Below are 13764 nucleotides of genomic sequence, written 5' to 3'. Positions count from 1 at the left end.
GAAGTTGTGCACTATTCACAGCTTACTTGGGGCAGAAACTAGGGGCCCATCATTGGAGTCCACAGACAAGTCCTTGAGCAGCTTAGCCATAGGCTGGGTGGATTGCTATCCCAGCATGCAAACCTTTGCCTGTCTGTGCACGACGTTGATGTTACGGACACGGCCTGAGATCCGTGTCAGGTCTTGTAGTAGACCCTGTGCGATGAGGTAAGAGCTGGAGAAAACAGCAGGCGTGGTAAAAGGAAACACACAGGGGTTTAATAGTGCACAAAATAATAGTGACAGTCCGTGAGACAGTGAAGGGGGGAGACAAAGAACGGCATCCAAATCCAAACGGGTCCAAAGGCAGGTCAGGGGACAGTCCGGGAGTCCAGCGGTGAGTAATCCATCCTGGGACACAACAAGGTTAAAATCCCCCGGGAAGGGGGAAAACACGAAGACGGACGAAACATGGAGGTCCAAGGGTGACGGGGCGAGATCCTCCAGACCCCGGGCTCAGGAAGCGGGAGGTGTCGGGGATGAGGCCTGTGCCCTCAGGAGATGGACGTAGGGTTTCCTGGTGCAAGGCGGGCCTCGTGACATCTTTACCCTAACGATGAGCCCCGAGCACTGGAGGAGCTGGTCTTTAAATAAGACACCTAAAAAGGTACACCTGGGGAGCTCAGCAACAATCACAGGAACGATAAGGGGAGCAGTGGAGCGCCCTCTAGGGAGGGATATCAGGCATGACAGCTGTCCTGTTAGTGAGCTGAAACACCTCCTCCAGTCAAGCTTCACGCCTCTGAGTTCCGCTGAAGGGAATTTCTGGAAGAGGCTGCACCAGGAAGACAACTTTACTGGAAGTAACTGGCTCGTCTCCAGGTCCGACGGTCAATTTCGCTGCAGGGAAGACAACGGGCAAGATGACAATGGCAGTGAGGGCCTGCTGAACGTTTACTTCGTTTACAGACAAAGAGGAAGTATGACTGCCTTCTAAGGACATGGGCGCTTCCTGAAACTCCATTAACAACCTCCATCTGCATGATTATTAAGATTGGTGAGCTGCTGTTCTCTATAATATAACAAAAATACTATTATGTATATTAGTAAAAGGTGGAACCATACTGGATATTGCTCTGCTTATCCACTTGTGTTTTATATACAGCATAGCAGTGACAGAACAGGTGTTTTAACTGAATCTTTTTTTTAAAAAAGTGGTGCAGAAAAAAAAGGCTTTAAGAACTATTTATATCAACTAAAAAGGGAAAATATAGTAGGACAGCCTGGTTGTAGGACATGCGTACACTGTAAAACCCAAGTAATTTCCTTTTTGTGTATTAAAAAAGAATGTTTGCCTTTCATGGCTGGTCTGAAAACTCAGGTTTGCACATGTTGTGATATTGACTGTATGGACATGAACTGCAGTGTATCAATTCTTCATCCACCTCGCCACCCTGACCTCTTAACTGACAAAATCTGTACACATGCAGACCCCTGGGGTCATGAATATTTGATGAGAACTTGTTCATGTGGACTGATTGTGTTGGAGGAACTACAGTATTGTGTACACTTTCAGTCACTGTGTCGCTGCTCTGGAATCAGTCGAGAGATGAGTGACCAGAAACATCACGAGGCTTGAAGCAGTGTCCTAACCCGACCACCCTAATCTTTTAGCCTGGAAGAGAGAAGACTTCAAGGGGTCCTCAGTCAAATGTTCAAAGTCTTCAAAGGAACTGACACGCCCAGTTTGAAGACTGGTTGCAAGCCCTCCACCCCACTTTTCCCTGTTATATACGGCATCTCTCCTGTCAAACCGCCTTCTGGTGTGATCTGGGCCGTGGTGAACAGTGGGAAAGACGCCCTGTGGAGAGTGAGGAACATGGGGGTGTGCAAAGACATCGAGGCCCCAGTCAAGGCAGCAGGGAGCTTGGCCCTGTCCATCACCCGAGAGAACTATTACCTCAGAGATCTGAGGAGGGAAAGGAATGAGGAAGCAGCAAATCTGTGGAAGACAGAGGGCAGAGGACTGTACCTCAAGAATCTGTGACGTAGATTATCGTGTAAAGGTAAACTGGGATTTGTCCTGCTCTGGAAGGGATGAAAACTGACTTGAAAAAATGCCCCTGAACAAGATAAATTACTCTTATGTAACTGTTACCTTGTCTAAACCTAATGAGATGTGTTCGTATATACTGTTTTATATATATATGTAAACCTTTCTATTTTGTGATTATCTGTATTTATTTGTAAAATGAAAATAAAGTTCTTAAAAATGGAAAAATCGGGAGGTCCTGAGAACGAAGAGATAGAGCTACCACAGGACACAAGTGGAAACAGGGAGGTGCATTTAATACTCTGAACAAGGGGTGCTTTTTTACACTTCCAATTGTTGTGTCAAATAGACTCTTATACATCCTTCCTGATATTCTTATGTATGCTTTTTTTTGTTGTTCTTAAATCCCTGCAGAGGTTATGACATGTTGCCACAATTGGCAGAGTGTTGCGGGACAGTTTTACAGTGTACCTGTGGTTGATGTCAGAAGAGGGAGAGGTGCAGTGGTTTTTAACACCTTCTGTGCCACCTCTCCATGGCTTGGCAGGGCTGTAACAGTATTGATCACAGGGGAATTGAACATTTCAACAGGAGAACCAGACACTGGAAATCAAGGGGGTCTTGCTCAGGTTACTACCATCAAGTGGGCATAGAGCTGGTTTGCAAATGGAATGCAGATCTTAAATGTAAAAAAAAACGGTTTCATATGTTATAATTTTAGTGTCGTCAAAGACCTACTGTATCACATACTGACATTTCAGACTAGGCTTTCCAGAATCTCCTCTCAAAATGTAAGCACTTAAGGCCTGCCATACCCTTCCACTGAGGGACAGACACAGTACATACTGTACAGGATGACCCTTCTAATACCAGACCAGCTGCCCAATTTCAAGCACGGGTGTCCAGCAAGTTGATTTCATATTTTAAGGTTGATTTCGTTTTTTTAAAAGCACGCTTTAAAAACAAAATAGTCCCAGACTGGATTTAATATCTCCTATGTTGCACTTACGTGTAACATCATTTGTGCATTTTACTTATTAATGCATCATTTCACAAAAGATTTGTATGTTCTGCAACTATTCTCCTTTTTTTATTATTGTATGATACCGGTAGCGTCTAAAGTCGTATGGTTTCCAGCAGCCCGTGTAAAAAGCAGGAGTCAAGATCATTAATCTCCTAATAAACAGCTGAACAGCTCTCTATCATCGCGTTGAACGGACTGCTCAGTAAGCTACTGAAACATCTTCAGACTTCAGCGTCCCCGGTGTTATTCTGAGATAATAACGTCAAAATGTTTTGGTAAAGATATTGAACCTGAGAGAACACGGTCCATCGGTCGATGCTGTTCTTACGAATGTATGTAAAATCTTTGAGGGCTCTCGATGGTTTAATTCATTATTTGTGTTAAAAAAGCAAATATCTCATACTCCCTACGGTGTGTAGAGAAGTGGTTTCCTTCGCAAAACATCAGAAATTGAGCCAGGCGCCCGCGGGGGGGGCGCAATTTGGGGGTGTCCTGGAACAAGTCGCAGCCGGTAGATGGTGCGCAATCTTCAAGCCAATGCAAGAGATCGCTCCCATTCTGGAATTCCTTTCTCATGGAGATATCGCTGTAGACGATTACTCCTGCATTTTCATTCACGTCCAGAATTGGAAAATTTCTGTGAGATTATGTAGGGGAGTGGAAACCTCAAAGGGAGAGTCTCGGTCACATTTTAAGGCGATTCCACGCGTGACGTTCACACGCATGTTGAGACATCGGCGATAGATCACGCTCATTTTGACGTATGTTTCCACATAACACAGCGACGGATCTGAATGCATAGTATGTGAATGCATACGTTATCCATGAGTCATAAGACACATGATTATGACGTTAGGACAGATGTTACGAAATCTTGAAAAACAAAGGATAAACAGCTCAAAACAAGACTCTTGCATTCCATCTCATAAAAGTCCGTTTGCTAAAAATGTTTATATTGTACATTGAAACTGTAGGGATCAACTGAGAAGACTGTGATATGTTATATGGATTACAGTAATATGTACAGTAACAACAATATGTACTGATCACTGATACAGAAGGATTACACTCATGTGGTTAAATTAGACGGGTGCTTTGGATCCTTTGATGTTGAGGCGCAAAAATGTCTGAATGTGTCCCAGATAGTTTAATTTATTACAAGGAATCAAAAACCGGAGCAGTCCCTTCAGAAATTACACACCGTAAGCAGTGAGCATAAAAAAAAGCTCTCGATAAAAGGATACTCAGAAGATTTTTAAAGGTGGAAACAAACTGGATATCCTTTACCTTGTTGTTAATAGCATGCACTACCTATAATATTTCAGATTTCTTTATAATCGGCTGCGATGCTAACCCAATCCAGGTGAAGACAAACATCACTGCGAGAAACCAGGAGGGTAGTGACGTCACAACGGAAGTATGCCTAAATCAAGATGGCGGCCAAATATCAGGAAGTGAGAAAAACAATCGATGGGAAAAATACTAAATAAAACCCCTGTTTCGGTCGATTAAAATACTGCTATCGTGGAGGACCGCAGCTGAAGGCCATCAGGGGTGATAAAGTTTGTTTATTTTTCACGGTAAGTGTCTTCCGGGTCTCTTAAACGGAGACAAATTATCCCTGCAGTACTTATTAGTGGTCCGGGAAGGCTGAGTAATTATGGGCTCCCCCCTTATTTTCGACTCGGTCGCGACTGTGAAATATCAGAGCGTGCCTTTTTTTTGTTTCCGTGTAGTAGAACACACTCGGCCACGGTAGCACGTCGGCTGGAGTAGCCGTGTGCGGATGGGGTCGTGTTTGCGGGGCAGTGCGTGGTGTTTGTTGGGATTGTGCTGGTGGCCTCAGCGCAGTGTGTCCGGTCCCTTTGTGTAGAAAAGTTACTGGCGAAAATCGCTGGAGCTGATCGCCCTGTAGCAGTATAGAGGGAGCACAGTGTCGAGGATAGGAACTTGCTTGAGACGGATAGGGTTGAGTTCTGTTTGTTAGTTTCCCCTGCATATCATATTATTATTCTAATTATTGTGTGTACCTCCGTGTAGGTAGTATCTGAAGTTAATCCTAGCATAGGCGCTGTCTCATTAATCTCGGTAAAATACTAGAAGTCTGCGAGGGGTCAGTTTAAGTAGCTGGCTGGTACAGATTGATCCGTCCTTGTGGATGATCTGCACAGTGAACTCTGTAACGAGAGTACTTTTCTGTAAGTCGTCAAGTTGCAGGGGTGAGAGGTACCCATGGGTAAAATAAATGCACAGGAATACGGTCAGACAGCCTGACTGCGGGGATCATTAATATATTTTGCTTCTACACTATGGAAGAATAATTGTTGCCTTTGTTTAGAACTGATTAAAGGTGTGTATTTTTCTTTTTAAACTGCTTATTTGTGCTTAGATTCGGTGCAGGGGAAATAGACATTCCAAGAGAGAGATCTCGGATCTCTCTCTCTTTAGAGATGATGATATTTGTAGCTCAAGGCCCGAGGTTTGTTCAAGTATCTAAAAACTTACAGAAGGCACTGACAAAAGCAGCCTACTGGACATCTCCGGGATCAGCAGTGACATGCAGATTAGAGGAGACGAATGGGAACTAAGAGGAAGTGAATTCAAATGACTCAACGGGAGGTATCTCTTTAGATAAACTAGGGTCCTGGGACATAAGTCACCCAATAATGTTGTCAAAGTTCATATGGTTCCTGCTTTCAAGAAGTGTCTGGTTGAGTTTCTTTGGTCAAATTTGTTGCTAAGCAGCCAAGAAACAAGACAGATTTGTCTTTCATGAATACAGACAGGGTGGGTTTCTTACCCATTTGTGCTAGTCTGGGTCTGCCATAGGTAGGACACATGAAAGAGCCGGGGAACAGGGCTTGTCTTCTGGATGAATTAATATCCTGACCTGCACGAAATATGCAGACCTTAGTTTTCATTTCTTTGTTCATATTTGTAAGAAAATGAATGCTGTTTTGGGCTTTAGTTGGCGCTAAAGGAATTTTGGTGTTTTTGTGTTCAGCGGTGTGTGAGCAGTGTAAGACATTGAGCTTTGGATGCCAGATAATGAGTAAGTTAACGAATTACAAGATGGAAAAGGCGTAATAATGTGTAGCGGGGTCTTATGGTTTCCAAATACTGTTCGATTCTCAGTGAAATCAGAGAGACAGGTTATAAGAAATAGCTAAAATGTGAGGTGCTTGTGGAAACGCATTTAAAAAAAATGTATCTTAAAGGATGCATAGTTGCATGATGAGTAGGAGCAAGTCCATTTAAGTGTCTTTTTATGTGTACGTGTGTATATGATTTTATCTGGTCTTGAGGCATGTGACTTCACATTCTGCGTGATGTGCCCTGCCTTGTGAATATTTATGATAGCTGTGTGAATAATTTATAGAAAGGGGTTGAATATGTGTCTGATGCGGGCCTAGTAAATTAAATTATTTTGAGGGAGAACAGATTCTGCATTCCATTAGACATAGAGAGAGGCGCATGCATATACTTAGCTGTTTTTTTTTTTGCCGTAGACAGCTGTTGTCTACTTGGGGTTAAAGATGGCGCACTCTGATCAGTGATGTTATCCCATTGCAAACTGGTGAAGGTTCAACACCAGCTTTTACCCTTACCGAACAACTTACTGTTGTTGCTTGCAGACTGCAGAGCAGCTATGCCACAAATGTGACTTGAGCTTTGGTTTACTTCATTATACGCCCACTGGCTGATAACTTCTTGTAGATGGTCATTTTTGCAAATACATTTTGATCCCCTAATGCAGCCTTTCTAATAATCCCTATTTCAAACGATTAACATCCCTTTCGGCACAGTGTAAACCGCGAGCGATCAGTGTTGAGCGTGCTGTCAAGAATAATTCATTATTGATTAAGTCTTATGTTGGCTTTCTGGTTTTTGTTTCCATTTTCTCATGCTGCCCGGTGCCTCCGGTTCATGCCAGTCTTTTGCTGAGCCCTGGGTATTGACAGATACCTAATTCGCTAGACTGTCAATCCTTGGCACACCAAACGTGCCTGTTGGCAAGGGATCAATGCAGAGGTTTGTCCATCCCTCGCCTAAGAGGAAGGCAAAGCCTGCTGGGAATACTGGGTCATTCTTTAGAAAGGAAAAAATGGCAGTCTGGCACTGCCAGGCTTTGAACTGGTAATGCCCCCCAAACATGTGTTTGGCCTTATAAGTCACATGTATGCTGTTATAAAAGAGGTCTGTGTCGAGAACCCCAATGCCTTCTGTAGGCATTTTTGTTTTGCCGTGGTGTCTTGAGACACAAAGGCTTTTAATCACTTTACAGAACCTGTCCTTGTCTGACAGTTTTTTCCTAGTTATTAGGCAGTAAAAACTGGCCATAGTGAGGACTTGTGCATGGCATAGAAAGCATATTAATTTTTTTCCCCGGTCTGTGTTTGGTGCTTCACTGTAGTTTATAAAGATGTGAATTTAAGACTCAGGTTGTTGCCCAGGAATATGCAGTAAATGTATTAAAGCCTGATTTGAAAGTTTCGCTTCCCACGGAAGTGAGATTATACCCTTCATACTTTGTGTTGAGGTGTTGCTTAGCAATGGTTTCAGTGAGGGGGCAAGATAGAAATTCTGTCAGTCCGATCTGAAAATGATTCAAGTTATAGGAACACATTTATTTAGAAAGTGCAGTATGTGTGAAATATCTGCATTTTCCTCTAATTGGCTGCATCTGTTTCTCTGAAAAATCATTAATTTTAAGTCTGTGTGATATTTTTGAGTTTGAACGTAGAGACCTCTCTAGCAAATAGCATTTACATTACTGGGATTGAAAGAGGAAAGGCAGTACTGATTGTCTTGCGCTACAGTCTTAATCTCCCTTTTAAAACACGTATGAATTTTGGGTATCATAATTTCTGAACTTCACTGTAAATCACTAAATTACTCGCAAGTTAGCATTTCTGGAGGACTGAAAAGACAATGTCTGAACAATAACGTGAACTGAAACTAATGTAGGCTACCTTTTTGCTGTTTTTTTAATTTTTTTGTGGGTTAGTTACTGTATATTATTGAGTCATGTGCCTTTTTAATTTCCACATAAAAGCAGAATATAGAATATGTAAATGAAAAAGACATGTTTCACTTCAGGTGAGTTAAAAAAAAAGTTGGAATAATCAGGTGCCTTTTGTTCATTTGTGTTTTTGGAATTAAAGTGATCCCACACATTTTGTGTTTTTTATTAGAATCACTTCGCATCGGAACCCCTGAGATTTTCATCATCACATTTCAATATGTATTTGCATTACTTGTGTCTTACATGAAAGGCATTCTGGATAAATATAAAGTTGGATTAAGCCCCAACTTTGTTAAGCAGTTGTTAGTTAAGTACTTGACATTTACTATTTCTGTAAGAATGAGATCTAAGATCTACAGTCATGTAACATAAGAATTAATGTATTTTAGTATCTAAACCAATACAATCTCTACAGCAGAAACATTGTTTCTCCTTTCTATTTTTCAGCATGGAATTAACCTTTACTTGTTCTATGTAATATCCAAGCTATCTGTTTAAGAACTCTTGCCAACATGTTTGGAATAAGATATTGTACGCAGACAGAAACTTTCTGTGTCAGCTAATTTGTTATTTCTTTTGTGTATGTATTAATGGGGGGGGAAAAAGAAGGAAACAAATGGTTCACTCGTGTAGGTCTAATTCTTTCCTTAATGCTTAAAGTGATATAGATTCCTTTCTTTTGGGCTAATGTTGAACAGAAAGCCATTGAGAATCCAGCCCGAACCCTGAAAGTCTGAAGTTATACTGATATTTTTAAAATTTTCATGTTCAGATGTATTTATACAACTACACCTATTTCTTTTCTTTTTTTTTGTTCTCTTTGGGCATTTTGTGGACTTTCCAAACCCTGTTTTTCAGTTGCATTATTTGTTTTAAATATGCCTCGCTAATCGCTAAAGACCACACTTTCAAAATATCTCATTTCATGTCTTGGTTTTCAGGGTAAAGGCTTTTTTTTTAATAAAGGTTAAGAGCTTGGGGCTTGTGACCCTATAAGGCTGTCACTGTAGTTTGCAGGGGGACAGAAAAAAAAATGAAATGAAACAGGAGAAGCAGAACATCTCAGTTCGGGAGGCTTGTGCAGTATTGTTTCACTCAGCCTTAAGGAAAGAAGCAGCGCACAGTGAGGGGATACTGTTTCTCTGGTAGTCTTTTAGCCCATTTTAACATGTGCACGCCTGTGTGTGCCTCTGCTATGTTGAACATACTTTAAACCAGCGTTGCTCGTCTCCGTCGGCAGAAACTGAAAGAACCCAGCTCTGTCGTCTCCCACTGCCCAGGACTGCTGGGGAGGGTGTGGAGTTCTCTGATGTCACACGATCCCAGCAAGGCAGTGCCGTTCTGGGTCCAACATGTGGTGTAGGTGAATGTTAGCACAAAGGATGTGCTGTTTTGTGCTTGCTTCAGTTCCTCTGAGTGTCGGGGGTTGCTCTCAGCCTGCAGTCATCTGTAGGAATGCTTAGGGGGAATAGTGACCCTTCAGTCGCTGAATACTTACTGTTTCATGCATAGATTATACAATAGTCCTGTGTTTTGCTACTATGGCGGAGTAACCTAGTTCTTGTTGCTGGGCTCAGCTGCTTATTGCTCCCCCAGGGACCCACGAAGGGAATGGGAACAGATTCTCGTCTGGCTGATGTACGGGACCACTGGGCATACCTAAGACCACCTCCCCCCCCATCACTTCGATTCAATTGAGGCAGTCATAATTCGGCTAGGAGCCCACAGAATCCTGGGCAGCCAATTGGATTTTGTTAGTGTTTTTCCAATTAAGTCATTTCCTTGAGGGTTAGATTCCATTTGTAAATTGCTTGGTGAATGACCCCAATGTTTAAACCACACTCTCATTCTGCAGCCCCAGTGCCGTGGCTCAGTGTGCTACACTATTTAATTCATCTAAAGCAATGCCTCTGTCTCTCTGTTGCTGCTGAATGACAGTAGGCAGAGTGGTTAACTACTGGAGTGAACTGCAATAGACTGAAACCACACACTTCACTTAAATTTCCACTACCGTTTACCTTGGATTTCAATCGATAGAGCTGAGCACACCCCCTGATAAAATAAATTACGGCCGCAATTAATATCTGCATCCTAGTACTCTAGGAGTGAAGTGTATTTCTGGTACATCAGAATGACGTGGTTCTCTAATAGTACTTTGTTTTTCTTTAATGAGTGACATTTACTTATCGTATACTGATGAGAATATTTTTTATCATGGGGAACACAACTTTACCACCTGTAGCCTGATCTGATCTCTTTAGATCTCGGATGGCTGGGCCTAGTCAGTACTGGGATGAGAGACACCTAGGGAGAGCCAGGTTGCTGCTGCAAGTGACGTTGGTGGACCAGTAGGTGGCGCTCCTCCCCCCTCCCCAGAACTTATGCAAGTGTATGATGACCCAGGACACTGTGACGAGGTACTGTTCCTTGGATCAGACGTTAAACCATGGAGATGAGTCCTTTATCCCATGGCACTGTTCATAACTAGGGTTGTTGACCCCAGTGCCCTGGCTCAATTCCACTTTGCATTTGCAAAGTCTGACCTCCTTGCATTTCAACCCATAGTATTATTGGTGGTGTTACTTCTTCACCTAATCAAGGGATGGTCATATGTGCCTGTGTGTAGTGAGTTGCTGCTTTTTTGGGGAAATGTAGGGCGGGTGCATATGCAGTCGATATGAGATTGCAAAGGCACAAGTAAAGGTTTATTTTACATGTTCCTTTGCAGCCTACGCATTCTGACGCAGCTACCTACTTGAATTACTGAGATGGAGATTATCTGATTTTGTTTATTTTTCGTTATGTCTTGGTATGGTTGTTCTGGTCTGGTCAGGAAGCACTCAGCAGTGAAGAGTGTAGTCTGAGCCCAAGCGTGCGTAATCACTGTACTGTACACCAGCAGCCAGAATCACTCAAGTCAGCTCGTCCTTTCTTCTTCCATTTTCTGTGACACATGCTTCTTTGCGCATAAATGCATTCTTTGCTGTCCATTGCATTCTGACAGTAAATCTCATTTATTGCTCCTAGGTTGATTGCTGATGTTGGTTGGGGGGAGACCATAGACAGGTTGGGGGATGGGCTGGCCCCTGTGTTTTATCCCATTTGGAAGCCTGCCTTCATTAGGTAATGGTTCATGTATTAAACATAGGCTCACTCGCATGAAACCATTGACTTAAAAGAAAAAAGTGCGTGTATGGTGGACTTCTTCTGTGTTTCTTCTAAGACTGTCAGCACGTCGAATATGCTGCCTTTAGATTGTTGCTGTTTTTATCAGGGGAATTCTGTAGTGGAAACAGCACAGTTGCAGTGGAGGTGATCTGTCCAGAATTGGCTCATTTGCGAAAATGCTGCTTTAAACGGTTTTGCAATTGAGACTGTATCGGAGAGGTCTGGCTCTAGTGTGTAAGAACAAATTCCCTATATCAACCACGATGGGTTTAAATGAGCAAGAGTCATCTAATTACACAGACAAGTATGACAATAGTCACATTTTACAGAACCCCCCCCCAGAACAATGTGTAGTTTTCCATTGAATGATGATGAGAGGAGGTGGCAAAGCTGTTTGCTGTTAGCCACTTTTTAAAAATGAAAAAATACAGTGTTATCATTACCATTTTTCTTATTATAAGAATAGTTCACTGCAGAGGTAAGGCACAAGCCCTGCTAGTTTGTCAAAAATAGGTCTGATTGTGCTCAAAGCAGAATGAGCACAGAAACGAGAGGCGATCAGTTCAGTGGGTGTGGAACGGGGGCAGGCAGAGACGGCGGCTCTTTAAGAAAGCCTGTTAATTTTATCTCTGCTTGAAGCTGTCGAGGATTGCAGCCGAAACCCCTCGTGGGTGAGTGCAGCTGTGAACCTGCTGCCCGGCGTCGAGGAGCGGGTGGCCTGGCTTTTCCACCTATCGGGTCTCGCTTCGTCCCGGCTGCAGCCCGTCCTCCTCCGGCGCGCGCAGGGGAGCGGCGGTATCACTTCGGGACATCCAAAAACGGCAGCGGCACCAGCTCTTCAGAACAGCTATTAATGTCAAAGGTCGCTTTGTTGAGCCGGCGTGCTCCGGAGAAAGCAGGTCATCTCGAGTCATACCCGTCGTGTGCGTGCTGCCTCTGTTGGACTCGACACGTGTTGATCAATTAAAACTTTTTTTTTCATTGGGTCTTGTGTAGAATTATATGTGCAGCAGCTGTTCAGGGGCATGTTAAGTGGCTAGGCAAATACAAGGTTGATGGTGTTCTTATTGTTTCTGAGCTGAGTATTAAACGCCCCCGGCTTTCCCATATTCTCCTGTATATTTGGCCTCCATCTCCCTCCGCCCACCCCCTCACCCCTCCTCCCATAAGATAATTTGGAAGCAGACCTGCACAGTTCTCAAGCTTTTCGGTCTGGGGGGCTTTTCAGGGTGTGAAGTCCTGGCCGAGGCAGACGAGTAATGCGAGGGTATAGACCATGCCTTCTGTGAAATCAGAGCGGAGGCAGAATTTCAGAGCATTCAGAATGAAACTGCACTGTACTTTACCTAGCTTCAGCTTTGATTGTCTTTATGCTCAGTACTTTTTAAAGCGGGTGGGCTACGTTCGTTTCTTTCCGCAGCGAAACGGTTTCTCTTTTTTCCATATCAGACACGATCTTAAAAAGACTGTACTGGTTGCCAAGTCATGGCAGGGTTTAGCTGCATCGTAACTTTTACTTGGCACTGAGTCACGACGTCGCGTTCTGGAATCAAGGAACTGGTTGAAGTAATTGACTGTCATGCAGGGTTTTTTTTAAATCTTGTACTCCTTTCTGTCCCAGTGGAATGTAGACTTTTGATGTTCTCATTTTATTGTTTGCAGGAGCAAGGGAGTTGAAACCGAGGTGCCTCTTTGTTTTGTGTGTGTGTGTATATAAACGGAATTCACTCGACTTCGTAGTTCAGCATAAAATCCCAAATTGCAGTCGTTGAGCTTCTCATTTTTTTTGCAGCCAAGGCACCTCTGAGCCTTTTCCTCTCGGGACTGACAGCAGCATAATAATGTGATGTGGTACAACGTACAGTAGCCGCAGCACAGCTCTATCAGATTTCTCCTGAATTGCACTTGAACAGAATTACTTCCTTGGAAGTGTTGTGTTTTGTTTTGGGTACTGAAATACACAGCACATCTTATTTCATTGCCTGCCTACAAAGCATAGTAAGCATCCAGTGTTAGTTTTATAATATTATTTACGTAAACCATGTAGATAACACAGTGCCTCTTTAAAATATGTTTTAATACGTACAGAATACATTGTTTTTAACTGCTGCTATTGTTCAGCCTATTCCCAAAACTTCCCTATTATAAATACAGTCTGGAGGAGAACTTTATTGTTCAGAAAGGTGTCTATGAAGTTATTTTTACGTAATGCATACGTACAATTGCATACTTATGTAGTACTGGAAACTGCATGCAGGTGAATTTAAAACCGTAATTAGGAGGCACTTTACACAAAGGGTTTTAGGAGTATGGAACAAGGTACTTGAAGCTTAGACTTTGACTTTCTCCAAGAAATGGCTGGATGCCCCCTCTTGTTTTGTAAGTTGCACTGATTGCCAAACTGTGGTCCTGCCTTCGATATGGGGAAAACTGCCTGTTTTGTTATGTCCTCACAATAGCCCCGAGCACAGACACACCCCACACACAAGATTTGGAAAGTGGAAAATAAGTTTT

The 13764-nt window shown here is 42.9% G+C and overlaps 1 protein-coding gene across 3 annotated transcripts in view; it reads left to right on the top strand.

The window, feature by feature from the left end:
* Nucleotides 1–4256: 4256 nt before the first annotated feature.
* Nucleotides 4257–13764, top strand: part of sbno2b (strawberry notch homolog 2b) — a 72420-nt gene continuing 62912 nt past the window's right edge. Inside the window, exons 1-2 of one of the 3 annotated variants that reach the window (XM_015365580.2) lie at nt 4257–4317; nt 4420–4636. The gene's annotated coding sequence lies outside the window, so the exon portion shown is untranslated. Of the gene's footprint in view, nt 4318–4362; nt 4637–13764 lie in introns of those variants that run through there. The other 2 variants (XM_069186108.1, XM_015365579.2) reach the window with 2 other exon arrangements.

Source organism: Lepisosteus oculatus, chromosome 29 (genome assembly GCF_040954835.1).
Source record: "Lepisosteus oculatus isolate fLepOcu1 chromosome 29, fLepOcu1.hap2, whole genome shotgun sequence".
Classification (NCBI taxonomy): Eukaryota; Metazoa; Chordata; class Actinopteri; order Semionotiformes; family Lepisosteidae; genus Lepisosteus; species Lepisosteus oculatus.
Note: the sequence above shows the minus strand (reverse complement) of the source record. Positions and strands in the feature narration are given on the sequence as shown.